This window comes from Pristiophorus japonicus, unplaced genomic scaffold (genome assembly GCF_044704955.1).
Source record: "Pristiophorus japonicus isolate sPriJap1 unplaced genomic scaffold, sPriJap1.hap1 HAP1_SCAFFOLD_1116, whole genome shotgun sequence".
Taxonomy (NCBI): domain Eukaryota; kingdom Metazoa; phylum Chordata; class Chondrichthyes; family Pristiophoridae; genus Pristiophorus; species Pristiophorus japonicus.
In genome coordinates, this window is record NW_027250773.1 from 91322 (window position 1) to 105302 (window position 13981).

The 13981-nt window shown below is 53.5% G+C and overlaps 5 non-coding genes across 5 annotated transcripts; all 5 read right to left on the minus strand.

Annotated features, from left to right (window-relative positions):
• Nucleotides 1–350: 350 nt before the first annotated feature.
• trnat-ugu (transfer RNA threonine (anticodon UGU)) lies at nt 351–423 on the minus strand. Its single transcript has one exon. It is a non-coding gene; the product is annotated as a tRNA-Thr (tRNA).
• Nucleotides 424–1374: 951 nt separating this feature from the next.
• trnat-ugu (transfer RNA threonine (anticodon UGU)) lies at nt 1375–1447 on the minus strand. Its single transcript has one exon. It is a non-coding gene; the product is annotated as a tRNA-Thr (tRNA).
• A 3306-nt stretch (nt 1448–4753) lies between these two features.
• Nucleotides 4754–4826, minus strand: trnat-ugu (transfer RNA threonine (anticodon UGU)). Its single transcript has one exon. It is a non-coding gene; the product is annotated as a tRNA-Thr (tRNA).
• Nucleotides 4827–7978: 3152 nt separating this feature from the next.
• trnat-agu (transfer RNA threonine (anticodon AGU)) lies at nt 7979–8051 on the minus strand. Its single transcript has one exon. It is a non-coding gene; the product is annotated as a tRNA-Thr (tRNA).
• Nucleotides 8052–8553: 502 nt separating this feature from the next.
• trnat-agu (transfer RNA threonine (anticodon AGU)) lies at nt 8554–8626 on the minus strand. The gene has a single exon. It is a non-coding gene; the product is annotated as a tRNA-Thr (tRNA).
• Nucleotides 8627–13981: the final 5355 nt, after the last annotated feature.

The window sequence follows — 13981 nt, forward strand, 5'->3', positions numbered from 1 at the left end:
CAGACTTGCCACTAGGGGGCACACCTGTGGGAGGCCTAAGGGTCACTTGTGCACCTGGGACAAGCAGGTACATAAGGTGATCCACCATGCTGCTTCCCCACTCTGGGGTCTCAATAAAGAGACCAAGGTCACAATAGGTTCAGCTTACGATACGGTCCCGTGGATTTATTCTGAACATAACAGTGATGGGGAGGGCAGAGAGAGATTTGGAAGGGGAGAGAGAGTGTGAGGGAGACAAGGAGAGGAGAGGGGAGCCTGTTGTTCCAGGGTCGGTCTCAGAGCTGGTTAATATTTATAATTAAAGCCCTTGTTAATTGACGGTGAATTTAATAAATAAGCTGATCTTAAGGAGGCCCCAGTGAGATTTGAACTCACGACCCCTGGTTTACAAGACCAGTGCTCTAACTCCTGAGCTATGGAGCCACCTGCTTTAGGAAAGACAGGAGAAGGAGCAGGAAAGAGAGGGGAAGGGAAAAGAGAGAGTGGAAGGAGTGAGAGAGAGGGGGAAGGGGAGACAGAGAAGGAAGGAGTGAGAGAGAGGGGGAAGGAGTGAGAGAGAGGGGGAAGAGGAAGAGAGGGAGGGAAAGGAGTGAGAGGGGGAAAGGGGAGAGAGCTTGTGGAAGGGAGGGAGAGAGTGTGGAAGGGAGGGAGAGAGTAGAAGGAGTGAGAGTGGGAGGGGAGGGGAAGAGAGGGGAGGCGTGAGAGAGAGAGAGGGGAAGTGGAGAGAGAGTGGAAGGAGTGAGAGAGGGGGAAGGGGAGAGAGATGGGGAGAGGAGAGATGGGAACGAGAAAGAGAGGGAGAAGGGGACAATCTGAAAAGAAAGGGCAAAGGGAGAGACAGAGGAGGTAGGGGAGGAGAGAGAGGAGAGGGGAGAGGGAAAGGGAGAGTGAAAAGGCAGAACGGGAGGGGGAGAGAGGGTGGAGAGAGTGGGTAGGGGAATGAGGGGGAGGGGAGAGAGAGGGAAGATCGAGGAGGAAGGAGAGAGAGGGAAGGAGTGCGCGGTGAATGAAAGTGAGAGAGACGAGGAGAGAGGGGAAGTGGAGAGCGAGAAAAGGGAAGGGTTAGAGAGAGGCGGGAAGGGGAAGGTGATCATGGAGGAGTTGGAAAGAGAAGTGAAGGGGAAAGGGAGAGAGAAAGAGGGGCGAGGGGAAAGAGAGGGGACGGAGAGAGAGAGAGTGAAAGGATGGGGGAGAGAGGGGGAGGGGAGTCTGTGAGGGACGGGGAAAGCTCAATCGCGGGAAAAAGATGCAGAATGGGAAGGGAGAGCAATATTACTGGAGACAAGAGGAGATTGTTGCTCCAGGGTCAGTCTCAAAGCTGTTTAATAGCCTTGTTAATTGAGGGTGAATTTAAATATTGAGTTAACTTTGAGGAGGCCCCATTGAGATTTGAACTCATGACCGCTGGTTTACAAGACCAGTGCTCTAACCCCTGAGCTATGGAGCCTCCTGTTTGAGGAGTTACAGGGGAAGGAACAGGAAAGAGAGGGGAAGGGAAAAGAGAGCGTGGAAGGAGTGAGAGAGATGGGGAAGGGGAAAGAGAGGAAGGGGAGAGAGAGGGAGACGGAGTGAGAGAGAGAGGAATGGGAGAGAAGGAGAGGTGGAGGGGAGAGACGGGAAGAGGAGAGAGATGGGAAGACGAGAGAGGGAGGAGGCAGGGGAGAGAGAAAGGAAGGGGAGAGAGAGAGGGCGAAGGGGAGAATCGGAAAAGAATGGTAAAGAGAGAGAGTGGAGGGAGGGGAGGGACGAGAGTGGAAGGGGAGAGGGAGAGTGAAAGGGAGAGTGAAAAAGCAGAGGGGGAAGGGGAGAGAGGGGGAGGGGAGAGAGAGGGGAAGGGGAGAGAGAGGGGAAGGGGAGAGAGAGGGGAAGGGGAGAGAGAGGGGAAGGGGAGAGAGTGGGGAAGGGGAGAGAGAGGGGAAGGGGAGAGAGTGTGGAAGGGGAGAGAGAGGGGGAGGGGAGAGAGAGGGGAAGGGGAGAGAGAGGGGAAGGGGAGAGAGAGGGGAAGGGGAGAGAGTGGGGAAGGGGAGAGAGAGGGGAAGGGGAGAGAGTGGGGAAGGGGAGAGAGAGGGGAAGGGGAGAGAGTGTGGAAGGGGAGAGAGTGTGGAAGGGGAGAGAGAGGGGAAGGGGAGAGAGAGGGAAGGGGAGAGAGAGGGGAAGGGGAGAGAGAGGCGAAGGGGAGAGAGAGGGGAACGGGGGAGAGTGAGGAAGGGGCGAGAGAGGGGGGAAGGGGAGTGACAGGGGGGAAGGGGAGTGACAGGTGGGAAGGGGAGTGAGAGGGGGAAGGGGAGAGAGGAAGTGGAAGTGGAGAGAGGGGGAAGAAATTAGAAAGAGGGGGAAGGAGTGAGAGAGAGGGGAAGGGGAGAGAGGGGAAAGAGAGGTAGAGAAGCGGAGAGGTTTAGGGAGGGAGTTCCAGAGCTTGGGGCCCAGGCAACAGAAGGCACGGCCCCCGATGGTGGAGCGATTATAATCAGGGATGTTCAGGAGGGCAGAATTAGAGGAGTGCAGACATCTCGGGGGGTTGTGGGGCTGGAGGAGATTACAGAGATAGGGAGGGGCGAGGGGCTGGAGGGGGTTACAGAGATAGGGAGGGGTGTAGGGGCTGGAGGAGGTTACAGAGATAGGGAGGGGTGAGCGGCTGGTGGAGGTTACAGAGATAGGGAGGGATGTAGGGGCTTGAGGAGGTTACAGAGATAGGGAGGGGTGTAGGGGCTGGAGGAGGTTACAGAGATAGGGAGGGGTGTAGGGGCTGGAGGAGGTTACAGAGATAGGGAGGGGTGTAGGGGCTGGAGGAGGTTACAGAGATAGGGAGGGGTGTAGGGGCTGGAGGAGGTTACAGAGATAGGGAAGGGTGTAGGTGCAGCAGGAGGGTACAGAGATAGGGAGGGTGTAGGGGCTGGAGGAGGTTACAGAGATAGGGAGGGGTGTAGTGCTGGAGAAAGTTACAGAGATAAGGAGGGGTGTCGGGGCTGGAGGAAGTTACAGAGATACGGAGGGGTGTAGGGGCTGGAGGAGATTACAGAGATAGGGAGGGGCGAGGGCCTAGGAGGGATTTGTAAACAAGGATGAGAATTTTGAAATCGAGGCGTTGCTTAACCGGGAGCCAATGTTGGTCGGCGAGCACAGTGGGTGATGGGTGAGCGGGACTGGGTGTGAGTTAGGACACGGGGTCAGTGGGCACAGTGGGTGATGGGTGAGTGGGACTGGGTGTGAGTTAGGACACGGGGTCAGTGGGCACAGGGGGTGATGGGTGAGTGGGACTGGGTGCGAGTTAGGACACTGGGCAGCGAGCACAGTGGGTGATGGGTGAGCGGGACTGGGTGTGAGTTAGGACACGGGGGCAGTGAGCACAGGGGGTGATGGGTGAGTGGGACTGGGTGCGAGTTAGGACACAGGGCAGTGAGCACAGTGGGTGATGGGTGAGCGGGACTGGGTGTGAGTTAGGACACGGGGGCAGTGAGCACAGGGGGTGATGGGTGAGTGGGACTGGGTGCGAGTTAGGACACAGGGCAGTGAGCACAGGGGGTGATGGGTGAGTGGGACTCGGTGTGAGTTAGGACACAGGGGCAGTGAGCACAGAGAGTGATGGGTGAGCGGGACTGGGTGCGAGTTAGGACACGGGGGCAGTGAGCACAGAGGGTGATGGGTGAGTGGGACTGGGTGTGAGTTAGGACACGGGGCAGTGAGCACAGAGGGTGATGGGTGAGCGGGACTCGGTGTGAGTTAGGACACATGGGGCAGCGAGCACAGGGGGTGATGGGTGAGTGGAACTCGGTGCGAGTTAGGACAGGGGGCAGTGAGCACAGTGGGTGATGGGTGAGTGGGACTCGGTGCGAGTTAGGACACGGGGCAGTGAGCACAGGGGGTGATGGGTGAGTGGGACTGGGTGTGAGTTAGGACACGGGGCAGCGAACACAAGGGGTGATGGGTGAGTGGGACTCGGTGTGAGTTAGGACACGGGGCAGCGAACACAGGGGGTGATGGGTGAGTGGGACTCAGTGCGAGTTAGGATATGGGGGCAGCCGAGTTTTAGATCACCTCTAGTTTACGTCGGGTATAATGTAGGAAGAAGTGAGAAACAGGGGAAAGGGGATGGAGGGGCGGGGAGGGGATGGAGAGATTGAGGGGAAGGAGTGAGAGAGGGAAGGGGAGAGAGAGAGAGACGGGAAAGGATAGAGAGTGAGGGGAGAGAGTGTGTGGCGAGGGGGGAATGAGTGAGAGACAGGGAGAGCGAAATAGCGGGAAAGGGAGAGCGGGGTAAAAAGATGTCGAATGGGGAAGGCAGAGAGAGATTTGGATGGATAGAAAGTGTAACAGAGACAAAAGACTGTTGTTGGAGGGTCGGTCCTGGAGCTGTTTAATATTTATCATTAAAACCCTTATTAATATTTATGATTGAAACTTTTCCGAATAGACATTGAATTTTGAGGAGGCCCCTGGGAGTTTTGAACTCATGACCCCTGGTTTATTGGACCAGTTCTCTAACCCCTGAGCTATGGAGCCACCTGCTTTGGGAAAGACACGGGAAGGAGCAGGAAAGAGAGGGGAAGGGAGAGAAAGAGAGCGGGAAGGGGAGAGAGTGGAGAAGGGGAGAGAGTGGGCAAGGGGAGAACGTGGGCAAGGGGAGAGAGACAGGAAGGAGGAAGGGGAGAGAGAGCAGCCTGCAGGTCCAGGGTCAGTCTCAGAGCTGGTTAATATTTATAATTAAAGCCCTTGTGAATTGACGGTGAATTTAATAAATAGGCTGATCTTGAGTAGGCCCCATTGAGATTTGAACTCACGACCCCTGGTTTACAAGACCAGTGCTCTAACCCCTGAGCTATGGAGCCAGCTGCTCTGGGAAAGACAGGGGAAGGAGCAGGAAAGAGAGGGGAAGGGAAAAGAGAGAGTGGAAGGAGTGAGAGAGAGGGGGAAGGGGAGACAGAGAAGGAAGGAGTGAGAGAGAGGGGGACGGAGGGGGAAGAGGAAGAGAGGGAGGGAAAGGAGTGAGAGGGGGAAAGGGGAGAGAGAGTGTGGAAGGGAGGGAGAGAGTGTGGAAGGGAGGGAGAGAGTAGAAGAAGTGAGAGGGGGAGGGGAGGGGAAGAGAGGGGAGGAGTGAGAGAGAGAGAGGGGAAGTGGAGAGAGAGTGGAAGGAGTGAGAGAGGGGGAAGGGGAGAGAGATGGGGAGAGGAGAGATGGGAACGAGAAAGAGAGGGAGAAGGGGAGAATCTGAAAAGAAAGGGAAATGGGAGAGACAGAGGAGGTAAGGGAGGAGAGAGAGGGGAGGGGAGAGGGAAAGGGAGAGTGAAAAGGCAGAACGGGAGGGGGAGAGAGGGTGGAGAGAGTGGGTAGGGGAATGAGGGGGAGGGGAGAGAGAGGGAAGATAGAGGAGGAAGGAGAGAGAGGGAAGGAGTGCGCGGTGAATGAAAGTGAGAGAGAAGGGGAGAGAGGGGAAGTGGAGAGCGAGAAAAGGGAAGGGTTAGAGAGAGGCGGGAAGGGGAAGGTGATCATGGAGGAGTTGGAAAGAGAAGTGAAGGGGAAAGGGAGAGAGAAAGAGGGGCGAGGGGAAAGAGAGGGGACGGAGAGAGAGAGAGTGAAAGGATGGGGGAGAGAGGGGGAGGGGAGTCTGTGAGGGACGGGGAAAGCTCCATCGCGGGAAAAAGATGCAGAACGGGAAGGGAGAGCGATATTACTGGAGACAAAAGGAGATTGTTGCTCCAGGGTCAGTCTCAAAGCTGTTTAATAGCCTCGTTAATTGAGGTTGAATTTAAATATTGAGTTAACTTTGAGGAGGCCCCATTGAGATTTGAACTTATGACCGCTGGTTTACAAGACCAGTGCTCTAACCCCTGAGCTATGGAGACTCCTGTTTGAGGAGTTACAGGGGAAGGAACAGGAAAGAGAGGGGAAGGGAAAAGAGAGCGTGGAAGGAGTGAGAGAGATGGGGAAGGGGAAAGAGAGGAAGGGGAGAGAGAGGGAGACGGAGTGAGAGAGAGAGGAATGGGAGAGAAGGAGAGGGGGAGGGGAGAGACGGGAAGGGGAGAGAGATGGGAAGACGAGAGAGGGAGGAGGCAGGGGAGAGAGAAAGGAAGGGGAGACAGAGAGGGCGAAGGGGAGAATCGGAAAAGAATGGTAAAGAGAGAGAGTGGAGGGAGGGGAGGGATGAGAGTGGAAGGGGAGAGGGAGAGTGAAAGGGAGAGTGAAAAAGCAGAGGGGGAAGGGGAGAGAGGGGGAGGGGAGAGAGAGGCAAGATAGAGGAGGGAGGAGAGAGGGGGGAAGGAGTGGGGGGAGAATGACAGTAGAGAGGAAAGGGGAGAGAGAGAGAGGGAGGGGAAGGGGAGTGAGCGAGGGGAATGGTAATGTGGGAGGGGAAGGGGAGAGAGAGAGGGGGAGGGGGAAAGAGCAGGGAGGAAGAGATAGAGTTAAGGGGGGGAGAGAGAGCGGAAGGACTGAGAGAGGGAAGGGGAGAGAGAAGAATAGATGGTTGTGTTGTGTATCTGTAAAGCAGGCACTCCCATCTTCCGCCACCAGGGAGCACATCCCCTGAAGTCCCAAGGGATCCCAGCATCCCTTGGGAGCATGGTATTTCAGCCGGGCCCTAAGGCCTGTTCCTCACTCTGGAGTGTCTTAATAAAGACTGAGGTCACTGTTACTTTAACCTCCCTGTGTGCAGTCTCATCTGTGTTAGGAACACAAGAGGTTTATTCTCTGGTTACCAACCAGTAACTAGTGGGGTGCCGCAGGGATCAGTGCTGGGACCCCAACTATTTACAATCTATATTAACCACTTGGAAGAAGGGACTGAGTGTAACGTAGACAAGTTTGCTGACAATACAAAGATGGGAGGAAAAGCAATGTGTGAGGAGGACACAAAAAATCTGCAAAAGGCATAGACAGGCTAAGTGAGTGGGCAAAAATTTGTCAGATGGAGTATAATGTTGGAAAGTGTGAGGTCATGCACTTGGGCAGAAAAAATCAAAGAGCAAGTTATTATTTAAATGGAGAACGATCGCAAAGTGCCGCAGTACAGCGGGACCTGGGGGTTACTTGTACATGAAACACAAAAGGTTAGTATGCAGGTACAGCAAGTGATCAGGAAGGCCAATGGTATCTTGGCCTTTATTGCAAAGGGGATGGAGTATAAAAGCAGGGAAGTCTTGCTACAGTTATACAGGGTATTGGTGAGGCCACACCTGGAATACTGCGTGCAGTTTTGGTCTCCATATTTACGAAAGGATATACTTGCTTTGGAGGCAGTTCAGAGAAGGTTCACTCGGTTGATTCCGGGGATGAGGGGGGTTGACTTATGAGGAAAGGTTGAGGAGGTTGGGCCTCTACTTATTGGAATTCAGAAGAATGAGAGGTGATTTTATCGAAACGTATAAGATTATGAGGGGGCTTGACAAGGTGGATGCAGAGAGGATGTTCCCACTGATGGGGGAGACTAGAACTCGGGGGCATGGTCTTAGAATAAGGGGCCGCCCATTTAAAACTGAGATGAGGAGAAATTTCTTCTCTCAGAGGGTTGTAAATCTGTGGAATTCACTGCCTCAGAGAGCTGTGGAAGCTGGGACATTGAATATATTTAAGACAGAGATAGACAGTTTCTTAACCGATAAGGGGATAAGGGGGCGGGCAGGGAAGTGGAGCTGAGTCCATGATGGTATTAAATGGCGGAGCAGGCTCGATGGGCCGTATGACCTACTCCTGCTCCTATTTCTTATGTTCTTATGTTTTTATCGTAGAATCTGAAAAGAAAGGGAGAAGAGACACAGAGAGTGGGTAGGGGAGAGAAGGGGAGGGGAGAGAGAGGGAGGGGAATGAGTGAGAGAGGGGAATGAGTGAGAGACTGGGAAAAAGAGGTTACAATGGGAAGGGAGGAGAGAGTGTAAGAGTACACAGGGAGCCTGTTGTTTTAGGGTCGGTCTTTGAGCTGTTCAATTTTTATAATTAAAGTCCTTGTTAATTGACAGTGAACTTCAATACTGAGCTAATTTTGAGTAGGTCCCAGCGAGATTTGAACCCACGACCCCTGGTTTACTAGACCAGTGCTCCAACCCCTGAGCTATGGAGCCACCTGCTTTGTGAAAAGACAGGGGAAGGAGCAGGAAAGGGAGGGGAAGGGAAAAGAGAGAATGGAAGGAGTGAGAGAGAGGGGGAAGGGGAGAGTAAGAGATGGAAGGGGAGAGGGGGGAAGGGGAGAGAGATGGGAAGGCAAGAGAGGGAGGAGGCAAGGGAGAGAGAAAGGAAGGGGAGAGAGAGGGAGAATGGGAGACTCTGAAAAGAAAGGGAAAAGAGAGCGAGAGAGGAAGGAGGGGAGGGAGGGAAGTGGAGAGTGAAAAGGTGAGGGGAAGGGGAGAGAGGGTGGAGAGCCTGGGTTGGCGAAAGAGTGGATAGCGGAGAGAGAGGGTGAGGCGGGAATGAGTGAGAGCTGGGAAAGAGATGTATAACAGGTCATGATGGGGAAGAGAGAGACAGGAGTCTGTTGTTCCAGGGTTGGTCTCAGAGCTGTTTAATATTTATAATTAAAGCCCTTGTTAATTGACAGTAAATTTAAACATTGAGCTAATTTTGAGTAGGCCCCAGTGAGATTTGAACCCATGACCCCTGGTTTACTAGACCAGTGCTCTTACACCTGAGCTATGGAGCCACCTGCCCTGGGCTGTGGGTCATTCCCCAGTTAGTGCTGTGTGTTTGAAGAATGAGGAGGGGTGAGTGAAACGCTCAGATTGTGTCTCATCCCCCAGACTCCTGCCTCCGTCTCTTCAATATTCACCTCTCAACATCGATATATCGGGTCTTTCACGTAGTAAAACATCCCAAGGCAACTCAGTCACACTCTGCCCCAATCTCTCTGTCTCTCAATCTCTTTCTCTCTCTCCCTCTGTCTCTCTATCACTTTCTCTCTGTCGCTCACTGTCTCTCGAGCCGGAAGGGGTTAGAGAGGGGGAAGGGGAAAGTCAGAAGAGAAAGGAGAGAGAGAGAGAGAGGGAGGAGAGAGATTGAGGAGTGAGTGGAGAGAGAGGAGCAGAGAGTGGGAAGGGGAGAAAGCGGGGGAATGGGACAGCGTGAGGGAAGGAGCGAGTGAGGGGGGGAAGGGGAGAGAGGGAGAGTGTGAGATGGAGAGAGAGAGGAGCGTGTCAGTAGTTGTTATTACATCGGTAGTCCACTAGGTGGGGCTCTATTAGAGGAAGAGAGAGGGAAGGGGAGAGTGAGGGGAAGGAGTGAGAGAGAGGGAAGGGGAGAGTGAGGGGAAGGAGTGAGAGAGAGGGAAGGGGAGAGTGAGGGGAAGGAGTGAGAGAGAGGGAAGGGTGAGTAAGGAGAAGGAGTGAGAGAGAGGGAAGGGGAGAGTGAGGGGAAGGAGTGAGAGAGAGGGAAGCAAAGAGTGAGGGGAAGGAGTGAGAGAGAGAGTGAGGGGAAGGAGTGAGAGAGAGACGGGGAAGAGGAGAGTGAGGTGAAGGAGTGAGAGAGAGGGAAGGGGAGAGTGAGGGGAAGGAGTGAGAGAGACGGGGAGAGTGAGGGGAAGGAGTGAGAGAGAGACAGGGAAGAGGAGAGTGAGGTGAAGGAGTGAGAGAGAGGGAAGGGCAGAGTGAGGGGAAGGAGTGAGAGAGAGGGAAGGGGAGAGTGAGGGGAAGGAGTGAGAGAGAGACGGGGAAGAGGAGAGACAGAGGGAACACCAACAATAATGTATATTTATATAGCGCCTTTAACGTAGTGAAACGTCCCAAGGTGCTCCACAGGAGGATTATGGGATAGAAATTTGACACCGAGCCACAAAAGTAGAAATTAGCGCAGGTGAAGAGGTCGGTTTTAAGGAGAGTCTTGAAGGAGGAAAGAGAGGTAGAGACGCGGAGAGGTTTAGGGAGGGAGTTCCAGAGCTTGGGGCTCAGGCAACAGAAGGCATGGCCACCGATGGTGGACCGATTATAATCAGGGATGGTCAGGAGGGCAGAATTAGAGGAGTGCAGACATAAGGACATAAGAATTAGGAACAGGAGTAGGCCATCTAGCCCCTTGAGCCTGCTCCGCCATTCAATGATTGTGGGGTTACAGAGATAGGGAGGGATGTAGGAGCTGGAGGAGGTTACAGAGATAGGGAGGGTTGTGGGAAGTTACAGAGATAGGGAGGGTTGTGAGGCTGGAGGAGATTACAGAGATAGGGAGGGTTGTGGGAAGTTACAGAGATAGGGAGGGTTGTGGGGCTGGAGGAGATTACAGAGATAGGGAGGGGCGAGGGCCATGGAGGGATTTGTAAACAAGGATGAGAATTTTGAAATCGAGGCATTGCTTAACCGGGAGCCAATGTAGGGCAGCGAGCACAGGGGGAGATGGGTGAGTGGGACTTGGTGCGAGTTAGGACACGGGGCAGTGAGCACAGGGGGTGATGGGTGAGTGGGACTCGGTGCGAGTTAGGACACGGGGCAGTGAGCACAGGGGGTGATGGGTGAGTGGGACTCGGTGCGAGTTAGGACACGGGGCAGCGAGCACAGGGGGTGATGGGTGAGTGGGACTGGGTGTGAGTTAGGACACGGGGCAGTGAGCACAGGGGGTGATGGGTGAGTGGGACTCGGTGCGAGTTAGGACACGGGGCAGTGAGCACAGGGGGTGATGGGTGAGCGGGACTCGGTGCGAGTTAGGACACGGGGGCAGCGAGCACAGCGGGTGATGGGTGAGCGGGACTCAGTGCGAGTTAGGACACGGGGGCAGCGAGCACAGGGGGTGATGGGTGAGCGGGACTGGGTGCGAGTTAGGACACCGGGGCAGCGAGCACAGCGGGTGATGGGTGAGCGGGACTGGGTGTGAGTTAGGACACGGGGCAGTGAGCACAGGGGGTGATGGGTGAGCGGGACTCGGTGCGAGTTAGGACACGGGTCAGTGAGCACAGGGGGTGATGGGTGAGTGGGACTTGTCTGTGGGTTTTGTTGTAGCGAGCAGGATTTTCATGAGGCCATATGTTGATGGCCCACAAACGGTGAGGAGGATCGCCCTTGGTTTGGCAGTGTTCGTTTCTCCTTCCAGCTCGTTGGCCACGAAGTATTGCTCAAGTCGTTCCACGAAGGTTTCCCAAACTACTCCCTTCGAAAATTTCTCCAGGATGCTCACAGTTCTCCGCATTGTTGCATTGGGGTTTGTCATCTGTATCTCGTCGCCTGTTGTTATGTCTTGAAAAAAGTGTCAGACTAGATGCTGCAAGCTCAAAGTAAGTGTGACCGTAGTCCTTTAGTGCAGATCTCAGAGTGCCTCTCCAGCCTGTGTGGACTCCTTATATACAGGTGCTCCCAAGGGAGTGTGGGCTCCCTTTGGACTCCGGGGGATAAGCCCTCTGGTGGTTAGACATGGTAATTACAGGTTTACATACATAACAGAAGGAGTGAGAGAGAGGAGGAAGGGGAGAGAGTTGGGAAGGGGAGAGAGTGGGGAAGGAGTGAGAGAGAGGGGGAAGGGGAAAGAGTGGGGAAGGAGTGAGAGAGGGAGGAAGAGAGAGGGAAAGGGGAGAGAGAGGGGAGGGGAAAGAGAGGGAGGAGAAGGGGAGAGAGTGGGGAAGGGGAGAGAGAGGGAGGAAGAGAGAGGGAAAGGGGAAATAGAGGGAGGGAAAGGGGAGATAGAGGGAGGGGACGGGGAGAGAGAGAGAGTGGAAGGGGGAGCGAGTGGGGAAGGTGTGAGTGAGGGAAGGGGAGAGAGGGGGAAGGAGAGAGGGTGAGGTGAGGGAAGGGGAAGGAGGGAGAGGGGAATGAGTGAGAGACAGGGAAAACGAGATAGCGGGAAAGGGAGAGAGGGGTGAAAAGATGTGGAACGGGTCGTGATGGGGAAGGGAGAGAGGGATTTGGAAGGGGAGAGAGTGTGTAAGAGAGACGAGAAGAGGAGAGAGGAAAGGGAGAGAGAAAAGTGAAGGAGTGAGAGAGAGGGGGGAAGGAACAAGAGAGAGGGTAACGAGTGTGTAAGAGCGGGAAGGGGAGAGAGAGAGGGAGGAGAAAGGGGAGAAGGCAGAGGGTGAGAGAGGGGAATGAGTGAGAGATGGGGAAAACAAGATAAAAATGTAGAACAGGTTGTGTAGATGGGGAGGGCAGAGAAAGATTTGGAGCCTCTGCCTCCTCGGTCTGAGGCTCTGGTTCATCGTGTTGCGCCGTGGATCTGTCCTCCTCTGCAACATGATGGTTTGCAGGATTAGCAGGGTTTGCAGCTCGCCTGCACATACGTTGGAGGTGTCCCATTGTTACACAGCCCTTGCAAACGTATCCTTTGAAGCGGCATGAATGGAATCGATGATCACCAAGACCACCACAACCTCTGTCGTCGAGCTACAGTACGCGGACGACACCTGAGTCTGCGCACATTCAGAGGCTGAACTCCAGGATATAGTCAACGTATTTACTGAGGCGTACGAGAGCTCGGGCCTTACACTAAACATCCGTGAGACAAAGGTCCTCCACCAAATTGTCCTCGCCGCACAGCACTGCCCCCCAGTCAGCAAGGTCCACGCGTGGCCCTGGACAACGTGGACCATTTCCCAAACCTCGGGAGCCTCCTATCAACAAGGGCAGGCATTGACCACCAGATCCAACACCGCCTCCAGTGCACCAGTGCAGCCTTCGGCCGCCTGAGAAAAAGAGTGTTTGAAGACCAGGCCTCAAACCTACCACCCAGCTCATGGTCTACAGGGCTGTAGTAATAGCCACCCTCCTGTATGGCTCAGAGACATGGACCATGTACAGCGGACAGCTCAAGTCGCTGGAGAAATACCACCAACGATGTCTCCGCAAGATCCTACAAATGCTGGTAAATATTTTCTGCACCCTCTCTAACAGGCTCGAGGGGCCGAATGGCAGAGACAGAGAGAGACAGAAAGAGAGAGAGAGAGACGTAAAGGGCAGAGAGAGAGACAGAGCGACTGGCAATGAGAGGGGGGGAAATAGAAAGTGAGAATGAAGGGAAAGGCAGAAGCGGAGAGATAGAGAGAAGAATAAAGGAGTGAGAAAGATTGGTGAAGGGGGCAAATAGGAGTCTGTTGTTTCTGGGTTGGTTGCAGAGCTGTTTAATATTTATTCTTAAGACTCTTGTTAATTGACAGTGAGTTTAAATACTCAGCTAATTTTGAGTAGGCCCCACTGAGATTTAAACTCACAACCCCTGGTTTACCAAACCAGGGCTTTAACCCCTGAGCTTTGGAGCTACCTGTTTTGGCATGTGGGTCATTCCCCAGTTAGTGCTGTGTATCTATCTATCTGTCTGTCTATCTATCTATCTATCTATCTATCTATCTATCTATCTATCTATCTGTCTGTCTGTCTGTCTATCTGTCTATCTATCTGTCTATCTATCTGTCTGTCTGTCTGTCTATCGATCTATCTATCTGTCTATCTATCTATCTATCTATCTATCTGTCTGTCTGTCTGTCTGTCTGTCTATCTATCTATCTGTCTGTCTATCCATCTATCTATCTATCTATCCATCTATCTATCAGGGGTCAAACACATCGCTGAGGGATGCATTATGGGTAAAAACCCCAACTGGTTCATTTTCCCCTTCATCACATCCTGGGAATAAAGCAGGAAGTGTGAAATATCGGGTTATATACGGGTGGCTCTGAGACTGGGTGATTCATCTCTGAACAATCATAACAACACAAGAAATAGGAGCAGGAGTGAGAGAGACAGAGAGACAGAGAGACGGAGAGATTGAGGCAGAGTGTGACTGAGTTGCCTTGGGATGTTTTACTACGTGAAAGACCCGATATATCGATGTTGAGAAGCGAATATTGAAGAGACGGAGGCAGGAGTCTGGGGGATGAGACACAATCTGAGTGTTTCACTGACCCCTCCTCATTCTTCAAACACACAGCACTAACTGGGGAATGACCCATAGCTCAGGGGTTAGAGCACTGGTCTCGTAAACCAGGGGTTGTGGGTTCAAATCTCACTGGGGCTGACTCAAAATTGGATCATAATTTAAATTCATTGTCAATTAACAGGAGCTTTAACTATAAATATTAAACAGCTCCCAGACT